Consider the following 20,712-nt stretch of genomic DNA (forward strand, 5'->3'; position numbering starts at 1 on the left):
TTTTTTTTTTTTTTAGTAAAAATGACTACTTTGGAACAATATTGCCTAGGTTTGAATTTTATTAATTAAACAACATACTTTATTTCATTAATTATAGAATTAATATATTCTTTAAAATCTTTCTCTGCCAGTTCTATATCCCGTTTATACTGAAGTTGGAGACTGTTGATTTTCTTTCTTTTTTTTTAAAAAAGATTTTATTTATTTATTTGACAGACAGATCACAAGTAGGCAGAGAGAGAGAGGAGGAAGCAGGCTCCTTGCTGAGCAGAGAGCCCGATATGGGGCTCGATCCCAAGACCCTGGAATCATGACCTGAGCCAAATGCAGAGGGTTTAACCCACTGAGCCACCCAGGTGCCCCGAGACTGTTGATTTTCTTATCTCTTGTGAATATGTTTCATTTTCTCAATTCAAGTAATTTTGGATTATGGTCTGGATATTACTATTGAATTGTAAATAATCTGGATTCTTGCTTTTTTTAATAGATGAGTACTCTATCTTGAGAAATGTTTTCTGGTTTTGAATACTGACTCTACCATTTGCACAACGAATAAAATGAAACATTTCATCATCTCTCTGTTTCTTAGCTATGTGTAATAAAAACAAATACTTACGGTACTTTGTTGTACATAATGAACTCTTCATTAAATGCCAACTGTTATCATCATTGTTTTGATTATTCTTTCACATTTTTCCCAAATATCTGGTGATCCTGGATTGTACAGGTAAGTTGCCAAGTAAGAAATATAAGTTGTTACCATAATTTAGGTTTCTTTACCGAACAAATTTCTGTCCTGAATCAGGTTCTGATGAGTGGTTCTGTATGAGTAAAGTTTTTTTTTTTTTTTAGGAATAGAATCATTTATCACTGACATGTGTGTGGGAGCACTGGGGGGAGCAGGGGGCCAGCAGGGGCGGGGGACAGGTGTGAGGTGTACATCATTTCAAAGAGAAGAGAGGGGTCTCCCTGCTCCTTGGGAGGGCCCTGGCGGGGGGGCAGCCATTGGCCAGGGAGACTGTGGGTGATGGCCAGCCCTGGGGGCATCAGCGCTGCTCCAGCAGTCCCACGAATTTGCAGATGTCCCAGGCCAGCAGCTCTGGCTTCTCAAAGCTGGCAAAGTGGCCTCCACAGGCCAGGTAGGAAGAGGAGACGAGTTTCGGGTACTTGAACTTCTCCCATTTTTCAGGAACATGCATTAACTTACAAGGGAAGGCAGCAAAGCCTGTTGGCACGTGGACCTTGATCTGGTTGTGCTCATGGGGAGTACTGACCCACAAATTTCACTTTAAGGTTGCAGAGGGGTGGATTGCTAAATTGGGGATCCGGTCTCCCCAGTGACTAAAATAATAACAGCTTACAACCATATTTACCTTCTAGTCAGCACCATCATGGTAATTTTCCTCTCCTTTTGTTTGTTTATAATCAAAATCTGAGTCTGAAGTAATTCTCAGGCAGGTGCTTCAGTCTTTTACAGTGAATGTCTTGAATTTATAGAATTTACTAGAATTTGTCTAACTACATACTACATCAAAACTGCTGCTACTGCTTGCATGTGTGTGTGCACATGCATATGTGCTTTTGGGTGGGTTAAGGAGTGGACTCTGATGGAGCTCAGTGTTCAGGATGTATTTATTTATTTAATTAATTAACCCAATTGTCCTAATGCTTCTTCCTGCTTTGTGTATTTGTTCAAGCTGAGATTTTTCTTTGAATACTTTGTCTTCATCAATAGGTTTCTCCTCCATAGTTAGGTTTTAAGCAGTCTATTTTCATTTGTATGTTATCTCACAAAAGTTCTTCAAATTCTGTGTTCTCTAATAATGTAGTGATTTCTTTCTTCTGCTTATTTGTACTTTTTAGAGATGTGTACTAAAGCACTAACCCTAGACTCCTACAAATATTTACTTCCATCTTTGGCTTCTCTGGTATACAACAATTAAATCAAAGATAGGTCCCTCATTTGTACAACACAAGATCACTAATTCCTGCACAGAACACAGTAAGAGCATGACCAAGACTTTTTGAAAAAAATGTAAGTTCTTTTAGAAAACAATTTAAAATTTGTTGAGGTTACATAGATTGATGCACATTCTTTGATATATGGGAATATTCTGTTTGTATCCTGACCTTTTTTAACAACCCACTAACAGGGGCACCTGAGTGGCTCAGTGGGTTAAGCCTCTGCCTTTGGCTTGGGTCATGATCTCAGGGTCCTGGGATCGAGCCCCACATGGGGCTCTCTGCTCAGCAGGGAGCCTGCTTCCCCCTCTCTCTCTACTTGCCTCTCTATCTACTTGTGATCTCTCTATATATACCAAATAAATAAAATCTTTAAAAAAAAAAACAACCCACTAACATACCTATAGAATCCAAAGTTTCTTTTTTTTTTTTTAAAGATTATATTTATTTGACAGAGAGAGGTCACAAGTAGGCAGAGAGGCAGGCAGAGGGGAGGGGAGCAGGCTCCCCACTGAGCAGAGGGCCCGATGCGGGGCTCGATCCCAGGACCCTGGGGTCATGACCTGAGCCAAAGGCAGAGGCTTTAACCCACTGAGCCACCCAGGCATCCCTAGAATCCATAGTTTCTCTGCCAGCCATTTTCATGGCTCTATTCTTACTGAGTGGGTAGGCATAAAGTAAGACCTACCTCTCACAACCTTCCCTCATCAAGAAAGACAGAAAAACAACTTTCAGACAATATTTTTCATTTTCAGTCAATTAAAAAAAATTTTTTAATTTTAATTTTATCAGGTATACAAAGGATTTATCAGGATTTTAATGTTATCAGGTATACAAAGAGTCATTGATTAACACAAAACAAAACTCTGTCTCTAGGAGAAATGTGAATTTCTCCCATAGACTATTTTCAGGTATTTTAAAAGGAACAATCCCCATGATAGTGAAATGAATTTAATTGCATAAATTTGTGGTGATAACAGCCACCTGATAAAAATAACCAGGGACAAACCTGTCATCAAAGTTCTGTTAATTAACTTTCTACCACATAGAAACCACACAGGAGGGAAACAAGGGGTTTTTCATCATATTAAGGAAGAGACAGGGTAAGATAGAATTTGGGGGAAGGATGGAGTTTAAGTAAAATTTAAGTGAGGCAGTGTTTTGATAGACACAAAACAAACCAGAGTGTATATAAAGGGGTAAAAAAATTCCTGGAACAAGAGGTTTTCTTGAAAACTATAACGTTAACATAAAGGTGGAGTGTGTGTTCCAAATCCTTTATCTTTTGCTCTGCACCTAGGTTGGAAATCAACCTTTCTTTTATGTCAAAGTGACCATATTTTAGATCCTCCAGGCAAGAATGAGAGGTTTCATTCTTGCTAAGATGATTTCTATCAACACATTTCTAACAATCCATAATTTTAGAGAGCAAGGTGTCTTAACACTGTGCCCCTTTGTTAGTCACCCAAAGTATTTTAAAGTTTTGCCTAAGGGTGAAATAAGTATCTCTCCCAATGAAAATCTGTCACTTTTTATTCCTAATTTGACAGCCAGAAGAAAAATGCCATCTGTTTTTACCCTCAGAATCCCTCAAAACTCAGTTATTTTCATGTGAAGCCAATAGAAAATTAACATTCGGTAGAAGCCTAAGGCTCCTAAATATGCCCAAAGCTTCCTAGGTAAAAGGGACTTATTTACTTCTGTAGAAAAGAAGGAACATATAAGAGAGAATGGATAAAAAGGAAAAGACTAAGAGCAGAAGGTAGAACACTAAGAATTATGGGAGCTCTATTTGATACATCCTCTAATTTGCTTTTCAAGCAAAATCTTGACCCCTGTAGAGCAAGAGAGAAGGAGCCAGCTGCTGGCGTCATATTTAAGTAGCGACTTCAGCCTTTTTATGTTTACTGTGTACATGGCAAATATATGTCCGCAGATTCTTGAATAATTATCCCTTTAAGAGTAAGCTTAATTCTGTTTTTTTTTTTAAGATTTTATTTATTTCACAGACAGAGATCACAAGCAGGCAGAGAGAAAGGAGGAAGCAGACTTCCTGCAGAGCAGAGAGCCCGATGCAGGGCTTGATCCCAGGACCTTGGGATCACGACCTGAGCCGAAGGCAGAGGCTTTAACCCACTGAGCCACCCAGGCGCCCCAGCTTGATTCTGTTTAAACAGAGTTGGATTTAGTCACTCATTTGTAATTAGGAGAATATAAGAAACACAAAATTGTGTGACTTCTAAGACTAAAACACAAAATATATTGATGTTTCCATGATTCTTTCTTTTGGATTACTCATTCTGAGGGAAACCATCTGCCTGCTGTTAGGACACTCAAGAAGATACACGCAGCTAGGAACGGAAGACCTTTCAACACCCAACAAAGAACTAGGGCTTCTTGTCAACAGTTATCTAAATGAACCATTTGAGAACCAGATTTCTCCAGCCCCACTTACACTCTCAGATAACTGGAACCCTAGCTATATTTACTGCAACTTCATGAGAGATCTTAAGTTGGAAATAACTGAGGGTCACCTGGGGTGGCTCAGCTGGTTAAGTGTCTACCTTCAGCTTACGTCATGATCCCAGGGTCCTGGGATCAAGCCCCACATCCAGCTCCTTGCTCAGTGGGGAGCTTGCTTTTCCCTCTCCTTCTGCCCTTCCCCCCAACTCATGTTCTCCCTCACTCACTCTGCTCTCTCTCTCAAGTAAATAAATAAAAAACCTTAAAGAAAAAATAAAAACAAAGCCACTAATGAATTCAGGACTCACAGAAATTATGAGATTGTAAAATCTTGTTGTTTTAAGCTGCTAAATTTGGGGGAGATTTGTTATGCAATAATAAATAAATACACATGGCATATATTTTTCATCTATTTATTTTCAATTTACCTATGTCTTCATACTTTAAGTTACCTTTTGTGGGTAGCATATAAAATTTTTCTGTTCTATTCTATCACTACATTTTAGCCTGTTTAGGTTATTAGCATTTATTTTCTCAATTATTTTAGTAGAAAAAAACGAGACAGATACAAACTTCCAGTTATAAAATAAACAAGTCATGGAGATGAAAATTACAGTATAGGGAATATAGTTAATAATACTGTAATAATGTTGTATGATGACAGATGGTGACTACACTTACAGTGTTAAGTACTGAGCAATGCATAGAATTGTCCAATCAATATGGTGTATTGAAACTAATATAACACAGTATGTTAATTATAACTCAATAAAAACAAAAAAAATTGAAAAAAAACCAAAAAATTAAGCATCAGATGAAAATACACACAGACACACACACACACACACAATGCCCGTTAATATATTTAAAAGGAGTTAACCTCACTCATAATTAAAGAAGTATAAGTAAAAAGTAGAAATGCCAACCTCATCTATTCGGGAAGGAAAAAAATTTTAAGACTGTAACTACTCTTTATGTTAGGAAGCCCAATTATGCCTCCATACTCCTTGAGTTGAGGTTATCTTTTTGAAAATATGTATACCCTTTGTAGGTCATTAACATTTAGTGTAAGCATTGGTGTGCTTGGACTTAGGTCTACTACTTTATTGTTTTCTATTTTTCTCCTCTGTTTTATGTTCCTCTTCTATTCTTTTCCTCTCTTTCTTTGAATTATTTGAGTAATTTTTAGGATTTCATTTCAATTAATCTGTTGGTGTTTTGGGTATATAACATTATACCATTACCCAGTGATTAATCTAGGAATTATAATATACATGTCTAATTCTTCACAATCTACTTAGAGTTAATATTGTAACATATCAAGTAAAAAATAGGAGCCCTTTAATCATTTAAGTTTTTTTTTACACTCAACTCCATTAATCTTTGTTACAGTTGTCATATGTAATATATCTACATTCGTCAAGAACCCCATCAAACAATGTTACAAATTTTGTTTCTGACAGTCCTCTCCATTTTTATATTGAGGCTATACAGTGGATTTTATTTCAAGTATCATATTTTTCAGTTCTAAAGTTGGCATTTTATTCAATTTAAGCTTTTTTCTTTTTCTCTGTCTCTACAGAGAACATATCTTTCGATTTCTTTCAGGTGTATTTTCCTTGACACCAAGTTGCATAATTATAATAGCTGCCACACAATTATTTTCCTCCCCAAGGCTTTATCTTAATTTTTTATCTTAATTTTTACCTTAATTTGCTTTTGCCAGCTTTATTGAGATATAATGGACATATAAACATTTTATAAGCTTGAGATGTACAATGTGTTGATTTAATACACTTACATATTACAAAATGATTACTACCATAGTGTTAGCTAATACCTCCATCACATCACATAATTATATAGTTTTTGTCTTATAATCCAATCTGAGTTAACTTGGGTATGGTACCTATTGACTGCTTTCTCTTGTGAGAATTGGTCACACTATTATGTTCATTATTGCAGAGTATTTGGCATTACATTCTGAACATTATGAATTTTCTGTTGTGTAGAACCAGTTTCTTCTTACAATCTTCTGGAATAAGTTTTAATTTTAGCTGATAATCAGCCCTATTAGTTTCAAACTACAGGTTCTATTTCACCTTCATTAGGTAGTAATTCAAATTCCAGTGCCTTTCTCAAAATCTTTGCTCTACTAGTTTAGGTCTGTCCCACACATTTGCCTCTCAGGTATTAGCTCGAGTCTTCTATGGTAACTCTGATTCTCTATACCTTAGCTATTCTGGTTTACATCTCTCTCACTCTTTTTTTTTGAAAAATATTTTATTCATTTACTTGACACAGAGAGAGAGCAAGTGCACAAACAGGGAGAGCAGCAGAGGGAGAGGGAGAAGCAGGCTCCCTGCTGAGCCTTGGCATTATGACCCAAGCTGAAGGCAGACACTCAGCTGACTGAGCCACCCAGGTGCCCCTACTTCTCTCTTTCTTAAACATTCAAAGATCAGGGATTATTTTGAGAGTTGTGCAAATTCAGATAAAGAATTAGAGAGCCCCTTCTTGGTTGGCTCAGTGATGCTCCTGTCATTTTCCAGTCCCAAAGGACTCCTTTTCCTTCTCTCTTTAGCTGGAAAGGTGGGGTGTCTAATGGCATTTTACCCATTTGGATCATCACTGGCATTGTTTTGCTTCCTAATTGAGCTCTGCCCTCAGAACAATGCTATATGGGAATAAAACAAATGAGAAACTGAGTCGTACATTCACATCTCCTACTTTTGACTGTCCTCCAAATTCTGCCTGCCTTTGTTTACTTTTCAGAGTTCTCTTTGTCAATACAAAGAAAATAACTAATATAGATAGATGGATAGATAGATTCAAAGACAAAGATTCAAGGGGCACCTGGGTGGTTCAGTGGGTTAAGCCTCTGCCTTCGGCTCAGGTCATGATCTCAGGGTCCTGGAATCGAGCCCGTATCAGACTCTTTGCTCAGCAGGGAGCCTGTTTCCCCTCCCCATCTCCTTGCCTCTCTGCCTACTTGTGATCTCTCTCTCTCGGTCAGATGAATGAAGTCTTAAAAAAAAAGACAAAGATTCAAAAATAAAAATTAGTTGAAATAAAATGTGTACAGTTTAAATCGTGTGAACAATATCTAAAAGACATCTGAAATACCTATAGTAATAGGAAACAAATAGACATTAGGACAAAAATTGTTTTATGTTTGAATAATCTTCATTTATTCTTTTGCACATTTATTTATTAATTCAGTAGAACATAGTTATTGAGTGCCTATCATGTGCTAGACACAAAATCCCAGACACACTTATTTCCTAGTCTCAGTACTAACTAGTAGATTCCTTCAGTGTTATATATCAAGCAAACTTATAATGCCAAATGGTTCCAGTATTGTTTTACACATAGTTTTAAATGAACTATCACCAGTTCACCGGGTCTTTGTTCTATGACTAGACACATTCTTTTTTTTTTTTTTTTAGATTTATTTATTTGACAGATAGAGATTACAAGTAGGCAGAGAGGCAGGCAGAGAGAGAGAGAGGAGGAAGCAGGCTCCCAGCCAAGCAGAGAGCCCGATGCGGGGCTCGATCCCAGGACCCTGGGATCATGACCTGAGCTGAAGGCAGAGGCTTTAACCCGCTGAGCCACCCAGGCGCCCCTAGACACATTCTTTACTGTCACTTTAGTTACTATCTTTTGTCTGCTTTGAGTCTATCTTCTCTGATGATAATATAATTAAAAATTAAAAATAAGAAAAACAATAAGAACAATAGTGGTGGTAGCAGCCTATTTACTAATCACTGATAACTGACAATGACACTCTTTTCTCTCATGAGTTTCAAGGATTCAAATTCTCATAATTATAAGGAATTCAAAATTCAATTACCAATGTCAGAAAACATGAAAGCTATTTGCTATCCTGAATCTAGAAAATTTCACAGAATTCTACTAAACATATCCACAGCACTTCCCATGGGGTACCATACTCTTCTTTGGGATTTTACCTCAATTTTCACAATAATTTTCCTGTATTATTTTGATTCAAACTTAGCTTACTCTTCATTACTGATCTTTCTGTGAGTATGAAATATCTTATAAAAGGGACTTGAAGTATATTGACTTTTGTGCTGATTATTTTACCCTTTACTGAATATGTCCACATGTATTTAAGGAAGTATCTAAAAACAAAGATATTTTCTAACAAATATAAAGATATTATCTAAAAACAAAGATATAATATAATCTGATTATGAAAATTTTTGTCTTATAGTATGATCCTAGGAGGAGATGATCCATGGTAAGTAATTTTCTTGTAAGCCTCTTCACCACTATGACCATTAGTTTGAATGTCTTTTTTTCTCAGGTTTCAATAAAGACACCATTGTTAATGTGGTGGGGGCAGGATGTTAACAGTATTTGATTTGTTGTATCATTGGATTATTCAAAAAATTGAACTGGACAAAATGATTTTGCACATGGGCACCCCAGAAATTGGAGGTCTCTCATACCATATATTAAAAAAGTAACTCCAGGTGGATTACAGACTTAAATATTCAAAACAAATCTTTAGAAACTTTACTAGAAAATACAGTAAAGAAATACTAGACCCTGACAGCAAAAGCTTTCTTTTTTTTTATAGCAAAAGCTTTCTTAAACAAGATTCAAAATCCATTGACCTAAAATAAACTGTTATTAATTAGAACCCAAGTTGTTCACCTACAACTCTCTAGGATAAAACCAAGTTGGTTCATTTTGAAAGTCTGTGCCCTGTGAGAGAGAGAGAGAGAATGACAAAACAGGCCCAAAATGAGTCGCTTGTGCCAAGCTTACATCACCAGAGACATAATACTTTTTTTTTTTTTGATGCAAAAAAAAAAAAATGGTTTTATTAAAGCATGGGGATAGGACCCATGGGCAGAAAGAGTTGCACTGGGGTCATGAGAAGTGGCTGACTATAAGCTTTCAGATTGGGAGGGGATTAGAGAGAACATAAATCTCTAAGGAATTTTGAAATCAAGGTTTCCAGGACCTTTGGGGGGCTACGTATTGTTAAGAAAATGTCATTTATTACTGTCTAAAAAAACCTTAGCCATGAGACCCTTCAGTTACATATTGGTGGGTCACATGTTTGGGGAATGACTGCCAACATGTGTCTTGGGTGGTTGGTGGGGGGGGGGGGGGGGGGCGGGGCAGAGATAAAGGAAGTTTCCAAAGGAACTTCCAAAGGAAGTTTTTTTTTTTTTCAATTTTAATTTATTTAATTTATTTTTTTCAGTGTAACAGTATTCATTCTTTTTGCACAACACCCAGTGCTCCATGAAAAACGTGCCCTCCCCATTACCCACCACCTGTTCCCCCAACCTCCCACCCCTGACCCTTCAAATACTTAACCCAGCTGCAGTTTTAGCTTCTTCCAGGAACGTACTCTTTACCAGTCAGTCTGGAATTTCCTGGTCAGCTCTGGTGAGCTATACCACCTGAGAGACTCCTGTCATCCCCCCAAAGGAAGGTCACCTTGTCTGAAACAATCTACTCTTTGCTAGTATCTTCCTTGTCCTGCCCACTTCTGACTAAAAAAGGTTTTGCTCTATACAGCTCTTTGGAGTTTCCTTTCTATTTGTTAGATGGGATGCTGCCTGACTCATGAATCATTGAATAAAACCAATTATATTTTTTAACATTTACTTAGTTGAATTTTGTTTTTTTAACAGCCTTTTGCACTCGACCCCAAAATATGTATACCCCTTAACATGAAGGCCTCATTTTGTGACACTGTTAGGCATGCTTTATCTTATTTGTATTTATATATGTGTACCCTTTTCCGTTAGGATTATGAGCTTATTGAGGTAAGCTCTATACCCCCAGTATCTTTCATATTTCCTGTACATACTAAGTAGTTTATTAAAATTCTACACAGTGACTATTGCAAGGGTGATTTGTTTTTCCCCTTCTACGGATAAACTATACTGGTTTCCATTGTTCATGTCTCCCAATAAGGCACTAGATTCTTTCTTTGGTTAGCAGGCCCTTGTTAAAATGATCTTTCATCTATAGAGCTGTTAGAAAGAAAAATAAAATTTGTACCATAATTTGAGCTACTTAAATAAGTAGTAATGTATAAATAATATAATCTGATTATGAAAATTTAGGTCTGCAAAATGAAAAAAACGTAATTCACATCCTCCAAAACTGTGAGGACTACTTAAAAAAAAAAAAACCTATGTCTTAAAAAATTATTTACAAATCTGGGGCACTGGGTGGCTCAGTCTGTTGTATGTCTGACTCTTGATTTCAGCTCAGGTCATGATCTCAGGGTTGTGGGATCAAGCCCCAAGTTGGGCTCCAAACTCAGCAGGCAGTCTGTTCCAGATTTTCTTCCTCCCTCTCCCTCTGCCCCTTCCCTTGCTCATATTCTAACAAATAAATAAATCTTTAGAAAATTATTTACAAATCAATCACCATTCAACTGTGTCACTGAAACACTGAAGCAGTTGTGCAAAATTTCAAGTTTATAAAATCAATATTAACAGTATGCTTACACATGCACTAGAAAGGAAGCAGAGCTCTTTTGGTTAAAATACGAATTAGTGCATCAGGATAGGTAGAATACAGGAGACAGTTCCAGTGCTAAGATATATAAATATTAGTTCATCTCTGTCATTAATGTGCTGTATAAATTAGGCCAGGTAATTCACTGCTCTGGGACTCAACTTTCTCATCTGTGAAATAAAGGGATTTGGCAAGATCATTGATTCCTTACCAAGGTGAGCAGGGAAGCCATCTAGAGAACTATGTTTTTTTTTTATTTGTTTTGACATCACACCCAGTGCTCCATGCACTACGTGCAATATGTGCCCTCCCTATTACCCACCACCTGGTTCCTCAACCTCCCACACCCCCCCCTTCAAAACCCTCTGGTTGTTTTCAAGAGTCCATAGTCTCTCATGGTTCATCTCCCCTTCCAGTTTCCCTCAACTCCCTCTCCTCTCCATCTCCCCATGTCCACCGTGTTCTTTGTTATGCTCCACAAATAAGTGAGACCATATGATACTTTACTTTCTCTGCTTGACTTATTTCGCTCAGCATAATCTCTTCCAGTCCCGTCCATGTTGCTACAAAAGTTGGGTATTCATCCTTTCTGATGGAGGCATAATACTCCATCGTGTATATGGACCACATCTTCCTTATCCATTCGTCCATTGAAGGGCATCTTGGTTCTTTCCACAGTTTGGCGACCGTGGCCATTGCTGCTATAAACATTGGGGTACAGATGGCTCTTCTTTTCACTACATCTGTATCTTTGGGGTAAATACCCAGCAGTGCAATTGCAGGGTCATAAGGAAGCTCTATTCTTAATTTCTTGAGGAATCTCCACACTGTTCTCCAAAGTGGCTGCACTAACTTGCATTCCCACCAACAGTGTAAGAGGGTTCCCCTTTCTCCACATCCTCTCCAACACAACTATGTTTTAATGCAGATTCCTAAGTTTTGTTCCCAGCAGATTCTGATTTAGGAGGTCTGGAGAGGTGTTTAAAATCTGTACATTTTAAGTCCTATCAGTGATTCTGATGAGTACCCATGTTGAGAACATTTGGATCAGAAATCCAAATTCTCTTTTAGCTCTCAGTTTTTACACATTAGCTCTAATTAACAACTGACATTAATACTTTTTAAAAATGAAATTGGATTGACTCACTTACTTTTTGTTTTGAAATTTTTTATTTCTGGAAGGACTAAATATCAACCATGTAAAACAAGAATGAAAATAAAATCAAGAGACCAACTGAAACATTGGCCATATAGATGTAACAAAGAGGAACTTATGAAACATTGGTCCTAAAGGTCATTGTGTTTCTCCTGTTGCATCCCTAATGAAAATCAAAGTGATGGATGGTGTGTTATTATACCATCTTTGATAATAATGATGGTCTTAAGTTAAAAGGCATATTTGCTAAGCAATCTGCCCATGGTCCTTTTTCCATCTAATTAGATTCTAATTAAAAAACAAAATAAAACCCAAGAAAAGCAAAGAAGTTATAATTGAAACAATGTGAGCTCTTCAAGATACCAGCTTCTTTGCAAATGCCAGCAATCTAAAACATATTAGCTAACAGACACTGTTGAGAAGGAAGAATTTTCTCTGCCCTTCAAAGTCCTTCTAGCTGGACTAAGAACCAAATTGGTGCAAGGCAGATTAACAGGAAAAAAAAATCAAGTTTAATGGAGTACAAATGGGAAGTCCACAAAGACATGGGAATTTCAAAGACAGTGAGGCAATGTGATATTTTAAGGAGCTTATGGAAGGGGCAGGGTCTGTGGCTAAAAAGGGAAGAAAGTCCATTAGCAGGAAGGTGAAAGGAGGTATTTGGAAAACAAAGCTTGCCCTATTATGCAGATAAGTTTCTTATATAAAGAGGAACCTTTGTCAATAGTATAAGCAGGGAGTTGGGAGGGGGGTGAAGAGCTTTTTCTGAATCTGCTGGGTTTGGATCGCTTTTAACTCAAGATAATGTTAATGCCAAAGTGACCTATCTTGGGGTAAACTACCCTTGGCCCCTACAATACCCAGGTTGCATATCACTCTCCCCCAAATAAACACACATGCATACATGTACATGTGGATGCATACATGTGGTAAGTGAAGGCTTCTAGGCTTGAGAAAAGTATGGAGAATATTCATTTAAACACACATTTGCACAAAACAAACAATAAAACTTATGTCCAGCATAGCTCAGAGAAAGAAATACAGTAAACTTATCAACATCACTTTTTTTGAAACACTTTATTTTCTAACTCCTTATTAAGAAATATTTAAAGTTCAGATGGCCCTTGAACAATTGAGGAGTTAGGGGTACTAACCCCCACATGTAGCTGAAAATCCACATATAACTTTGACTCCCAAAAACTTAATTACTAATAGCCCATTGTTGACCAGAAGCCTTACCAATAACACAGTCAGTTTTGAATACGTGTTATATACTATTCTTACAATAATACCTAACTTTCTCTTATTTGGGGGACATTTCTAGGTTACATGGTTCATCTGTGAGTTTTTTCAAACACTTGCAAATCTCCCCCAAATTTTCCAAAATGTATATTGAGAAAAGTTCATGAATAAATGGGCCTGCACAGTTCAAACCCAGGTGATTCAAGGGTCAATTACATAAAGTGATGTTGAGTGGAAAAGAAAGTTTTCATGGATGGCTACTTTAACTGTCCACATTAGCGAAAGAATTGTCTGAGAAGACATGTGCTGATCATAATGTTTGAGGAAAGGAATCAAAGCCACAGTGTTTCCCATGGTGAAAAATTATTATGCTTCTCTTCCTGTCAAAACAATTTCAAACATTGTACATCTTAGGAAAATTATAGCATATATTGTAACTAGTTCCATGACTGCAAATTTGAGAAAAGTATCCCTACAGTACTGACGTTTAGTATTTTGAGGTACATTTATCCCATTTAACTCTCAGATTATTCTCTGGAGGCCAATATGCAAGACACTTGCTGGCATTGTGTGAGGTAAATTTTAAAGAGAGTGACCAAGAATATTCTTATGAAGATATTCAATAAATAAATGATGTAGTGTCATATTCTGATTCAAACTACCAAAAAAGAGCACTTTATGCTTAAAGCCAGCAGTGAATGCATTGTTTCCAATATTTTCAACTGAATGCTCAATGCTCAGGCTGCTTTTGAAAGCCATGACATAAATGCTGTGGAGTTCTTGTTTCTTTTCAGCATGATTGGCAAAATAATTATAATAAAAATAACAGCAAAATTATTGAGTATAGTGTGTAAACACTTCTAAGTGCCTTATCAGTATTATCTTATTTAATCAATTCATGAAATCTTTGAATATATTCTTAGACAGCATATTGTGGTGGTTAAGAACACCAGAATGGAGCTAGAATGGGTTAAATATTTTTTTCTGGACTACTTACTAGTTATGTTCCTTAAACTCTCTTAACTCCAGTGTCCTTCATTTTAAATTAACCACTATGCTGATAATTGAAACTACCTGGTACAATTTTCAAAGTCAAATTAGTTACAACATATATAAAAATCTTATAATAGTGCCTGACACATAGTAAATGCTATCTAAGTTTTATTATCTATTATTATCTCCATTTTTATGTGTGACAAAGTCAAAAGGTTAATAAAATTACACAGGGTTATATAGCTATTAGGTGTCAGATCTGATTTAAACCTAGGCAGTCTGACTCCAGAACCTCTATTTTTAAGCTGAAAATTATGCAGTATTTATGCATTTTTTTGGTGAGATGTATAAAATATTTAAACAAAATTATATAGATAACAGTTTAATAAGATGGCTACCTATATATACATCCTCTGAATTTTTAAAATCTGTTTTGTCATATCTTCTGTTTTAGCTATTTCTTAGCTTGGGTCTCCTCCAGTCTGCCCCCCAGAAAACAGAATAGGATACAAAGATCTTGGGTATAAGTACTCTGTTTCAGGGAAACACTACTAGAGGAAACACCTCTGGATAAATTGTGTGGAGTTGCATGTTGAGTTGCAAAAAAAAAAAAAAAAAGACTATCAATGACATACCCATTGAATATATGTCAAATCCCAATTTTGGCAATGTTTAAGTGCAAATATTATAGAAATTTGAGTCATGAAAACATGGTCTCAGTTTTAAATCCCTATATACATCTTAAGTCAGTTTGTATACTCTCAAATGTGTTCAATTTCCAGGGCTGAACCAGGAATTCGTTGCTTCTTGGTACAAAATTATAAACTATAAATTTCTTGAAATGGGCTCCTAGTGACCATGAGGTAAGATATTCTCAGCCACCACATGCACAGGCACAAAGAATAATGGTTAAAAATTACTTTTGTTTATTTAACTTCTTTGTATAAAGATCCTTCCAGAATTTTCTAAAGTGTGCTCAGTGATTGAATAATTTTAAGAGAAGCTAAATTAAACACAGTAAAATAGGAGGATTTGCCTTAGGATTTCTTGCACTCTTAAAACATAGTTATGCATTGTGAATATACATGAAAGAATGTTCATAGCAGCAATGTCCACAAATAGCTAAACTGTGGGAGGAGCCAAGATGTCCTTCAACAGATGAATGGATAAAGAAGATGTGGTTCATAGATATAATGGAATATTACTCAGCTATCAGAATGGATGAATACCCACCATTTGCATTAACATGGATGGAACTGGAGGGGATTATGCTAAGTGAAGTAAGTCAAGCAGAGAAAGACTATCATAGGTTTCACTCATATGTGGAACACAAGCAATAGCACAGAGGATCATAGGGGAAGGGAGGGAAAACTGAATGGGAAAAAAGAATCAGAGAGGGAGACAAACTGAGAGACTCTTGACTCTGGGAAAACAAACTGAGGGTTACAGAAGGGACGGGGGTGGGGAGACAGGGTAACTGAGGGATGGTCATTAAGGAGGGCATGTGATGTGATGAGCACTGGGTGTTATACACAACTAATGAATCACTGAACTCTTAAAAAATAAAAAAAAAAGAAATTTAAGTATACAGCCTTTCCCAAATGTATCTGGCCATGGGGACTTTCTTTTATTCTTACTATAATTTTGTGGAACACTAGAGCCAACTAATGTTCTATAAAATATACTTTGAGAAATGCTGACTTATTTTATTGTGACAATCAACTAAAATAATGTAAGTCAATATTATTAAATTAATATGCTATTTAAAATGCTTTTTAAAATATTTAATGAGTCACATATAATTCAAGAAAGAATGAATTACAGTGTTCCTCAAAGGGTAGTCATTGATCATCACTGAATTATGTACTCATTTAAAACTTATTTTCCTATGTCCCACCTTTAGAGTTTGAAGCCTAGAAATCTGAATGGTTTTCCAGCTGCTTAAACAATTAATTTAAATATCAAAGTTTTAGAAACATTGAATTATTTTATACAAGTTCTATGAAGTTCAGAGATTTTTAAATATTTTAAAATATATACATCCCTCACTTTTCAAAAGTTTGGCTTATGTCACTTCTCTTTAATGAAAGTCTTATATTAGTATCGCCAAACTCCTTCCCCCAGGAACTATACACAGCATCTCAGGATCAAGGTTCCAGAGCTCTAAACTGTGTCTGTGAGCATCTGTGCTTTATCTTGATTTATCTTGTGCATCTGTTAGCAAGAAGTGTCCTGAGGTATCAGAAAACAGTAGGGGATTTTGGGGGGAGGGAGTCTGAGAATATTCAAAAAATTTTTCATATAAATTAATGGTAATTGCTTTTTTGTTTTATACCATTTCTCCTTATGAAAAGTTTCATAGGAACATTCCACTTTCAGATAGTGGGGGAAACCTGTGTGTAAGAGTGTGTGTGTGTGTGTGTGTGTGTGTGTGTGTACACACATATATATTTATCCTAGAGAAAATATGATTAGGAAATCTAGTTGTGTCAGGAACTTGCCATGAGGATGCTCAAGGGGAAAACATAACTTGTAAGGACACCTTGGGTTTGTCTCATTGAAACCAAGAACAATAAAGTGGCCAGACCCTAGCCACAGCTGTAACCCAGGCTATTAATGCTATCAAAATGTTCAGTCTCTTTTCCCTGCTTGAGTCTCACTGCTTCATTCTCGGCCATGGGATGACTTCCCTTTGCTTCTGAGGCTACATGGTATACAGTCCCATGGCATAAAAAAGGATAAACTTGACTGTCTCAATTTTAAATCTAAATTATCTGATGCAGACCTCTGATTGGCACCCTCAGGTAAAATGACTGCACCTCTGGATGAATTGTGTTGAATTGCATGGAGAACAAATGAAGAAACATTGCTTGGTCAAATGTGATACCCACTCTTGGTAGCATAAGCTGGCCAAGGATATTATATGCTACTAACATGGCAGCCTCTATCATGACTCTAGAGTATGAGGAAGTTTTCATAAGAATGCAATTTCCATTACTTGAAGGGGATCTGCACAGACCAATGGAAAAACCCAATATGCAAAATAAAAGAGAAAAATTCCTCAATCTCTCCCATATCCCCTCCTCATGGTGGCCACTGAGATGGCTTCACAGAATCTCTAGAGGTTTGCAAAGCATGGCCTAAAACTTATACAGTGGAAGACAATTCACTGGAGAATCAAAGTTGAGTTTAAGTTCAAAGTATTGTAACTTTGGACAAGTCATTTCAATTTTCTGATGCTCTATAACACAAAGGTAAGGAATGCCCTTAGGGTTGTGTGTGAATCCAGTGAGATAAAAATAAGGTTATGGATGTGAAGTACTTTAGAAGCTGGATATAATTATTGCGCTCTTCAGACATAGTTCCAATGCAATCACTACCAAAATTCCAATGACATTTTTTCCTGGAATACAAAAATCCATCCCAAAATTTGTATGGAACCACAAAGGATGCTGAATAGCCAAAGCAATCCTGAGAAATAAGAATAAAGCTGGAGGCATCATACTTCCTGATTTCAAACTATACTATAAACCTATAGTAAAAGAGTATGGTACTAGCATTAGAAAAAAAAAAAAAACTTGTGATCTCTGTCTGTCAAATAAATAAAATCTTTTAGAGTGCCTGGGTGGCTCAGTGGGTTAAAAAAACCAAACAAACAAACCACATAGACTAATAGAACAGAACCGACAGCACAGACATAAGGCTATACACATATGGTCAATTATTCTTTGATTAGGATTCCAAGAAACTCAGTGGGGGGAAAGATAGTGTCTTCAATAAATTCTGATGTACAAACTGTATATCTATAGGCAAAATAATGAAACTTGATTCCTACCTTATACCACTCACAAAAATTAACTCATAATAGATTAAAGGCTTAAATGTAAGACCTGAAAAAATAAAAGTCTTAGAAAAAGTATTGTTAAAATGTTTCTTGGCATTAGTCTTGACAACAATTTTTTTTACTATAATACCAAAAGCATGGGCAACAGGCAAAAATCAACAAGTAGGACTATAGCAAATGAAAAATCTTCTGCACAGCTAAAGAAGCAATCAACAGAATAAAGAAAGAGGCAACCTACATAATGGAAGAAAATATTTGTAAACCACCTATGTGATAAGGGGTTAATATCCAAAGTATAAGGAACTCATACAACTCAATAGCAAAAATAATTATAATCCAATAAAAATTGGGCAAAGGATAAGTAAATAATCTTTTAAAAATTGGGCAAAGGAACATGCAGAAAAATGAAATTGGACCGCTTCCTTACACCACACACGAAAATAGACTCAAAATGGATGAAGGACCTCAATGTGAGAAAGGAATCCATCAAAATCCTTGAGGAGAACACAGGCAGCAACCTCTTCGACCTCAGCCGCAGCAACATCTTCCTAGGAACAAAGGCAAAAGCAAGGGAAGCAAGGGCAAAAATGAACTATTGGGATTTCATCAAGATCAAAAGCTTTTGCACAGCAAAGGAAACAGTTAACAAAACCAAAAGACAACTGACAGAATGGGAGAAGATATTTGCAAACGACATATCAGATAAAGGGCTAGTATCCAAAATCTATAAGGAACTTAGCAAACTCAACACCCAAAGAACAAACAATCCAATCAAGAAATGGGCAGAGGACATGAACAGATATTTCTGCAAAGAAGACATCCAGATGGCCAACAGACACATGAAAAAGTGCTCCACGTCACTCGGCATCAGGGAAATACAAATCAAAACCACAATGAGATATCACCTCACACCAGTCAGAATGGCTAAAATGAACAAGTCAGGAAATGACAGATGCTGGAGAGGATGTGGAGAAAGGGGAACCCTCCTCCACTGTTGGTGGGAATGCAAGCTGGTGCAACCACTCTGGAAAACAGCATGGAGGTTCCTCAAAATGTTGAAAATAGAACTACCCTATGACCCAGCAATTGCACTACTGGGTATTTACCCTAAAGATACAAACATAGTGATCTGAAGGGGCACGTGCACCCGAATGTTTATAGCAGCAATGTCCACAATAGCCAAACTATGGAAAGAACCTAGATGTCCATCAAAAGATGAATTGATAAAGAAGAAGTGGTATATATATACAATGGAATACTATGCAGCCATCAAAAGAAATGAAATCTTGCCATTTGCGACGATGTGGATGGAACTAAAGGGTATCATGCTTAGTGAAATAAGTCAATCGGAGAAAGATAACTATCATATGACCTCCCTGATATGAGGACGTGGAGATGCAACATGGGGGTTAGGGGGATAGGAGAAGAATGAATGAAACAAGATGGGATTGGGAGGGAGACAAACTATAAGTGACTCTTAATCTCACAAAACAAACTGGGGGTTGCTGGGGGGAGGTGGGGTTGGGAGAGGGGTAGGGGGTTTATGGACATTGGGGAGGGTATGTGCTATGGTGAGTGCTGTGAAGTGTGTAAACCTGGTGATTCACAGACCTGTATCCCTGGGGATAAATATACATTATATGTTTATAGAAAAAAATAAGAAATAAAAAAAAAGAATAAAAATTGGGCAAAGGACTTGGATAGCCATTTGTCCAGAAAAGACATAAAAATGGTCAACATGGGGGCGCCTGGGTGGCTCAGTGGATTAAGCCGCTGCCTTCGGCTCGGGTCATGATCTCAGGGTCCTGGGATTGAGCCCCACATCAGGCTCTCTGCTCAGCGGGGAGCCTGCTTCCCCCTCTCTCTCTGCCTGCCTCTCTGCCTACTTGTGATCTCTCTCTGTCAAACAAATGAATAAAATTTAAAAAAAAATGGCCAACATGTAAGTGAACACGTGCTCAACATCACTAATAATCAGGGAAATGTAAGTTAAAACCACAATGAGCTATTGTTTCATGCCTGTCAGAATGACTGCTGTCAAAAATACAAGTGCTAGTCAGGAGGTAGAGGAAAGGAAATGCTTGTGCACTGTGGTGGGCACGTAAATTGCTGCAGCCACTTTAGAAAACAGTATGGAAGTTTTTCCAACAAATTCAAGCAGAATTACCATATGATCCAGAAATCCCACTTCTGAGTGTATATCTGAAGGAAATAAAATCACTATCTAAAAGAGATATCTAGGGGCACCTGGGTGGCTCAGTGGGTTAAGCCTCTGCCTTCAGCTCAGATCATGATCTCAGGGTCCTGGGATCGAGCCCCTCATTGGGCTCTCTGCTCAGCAGGAAGCCTGCTTCCCCCTCTCTCTCTGCCTGCCTCTCCGCCTACTTGTGATCTCTCTTTCTGTGTCAAATAAATTTATAAAAAATCTTTAAACAAATAAATAAAAGTGATAGCTACACTCCCATGTTCATTGCAGCATTATCCACAATAGCCAAAACATGGAAACAATCTAAGTGTTTGTTGGCAGATGAAT

This window comes from Meles meles, chromosome X, assembly GCF_922984935.1.
Source record: "Meles meles chromosome X, mMelMel3.1 paternal haplotype, whole genome shotgun sequence".
Taxonomy (NCBI): Eukaryota; Metazoa; Chordata; class Mammalia; order Carnivora; family Mustelidae; genus Meles; species Meles meles.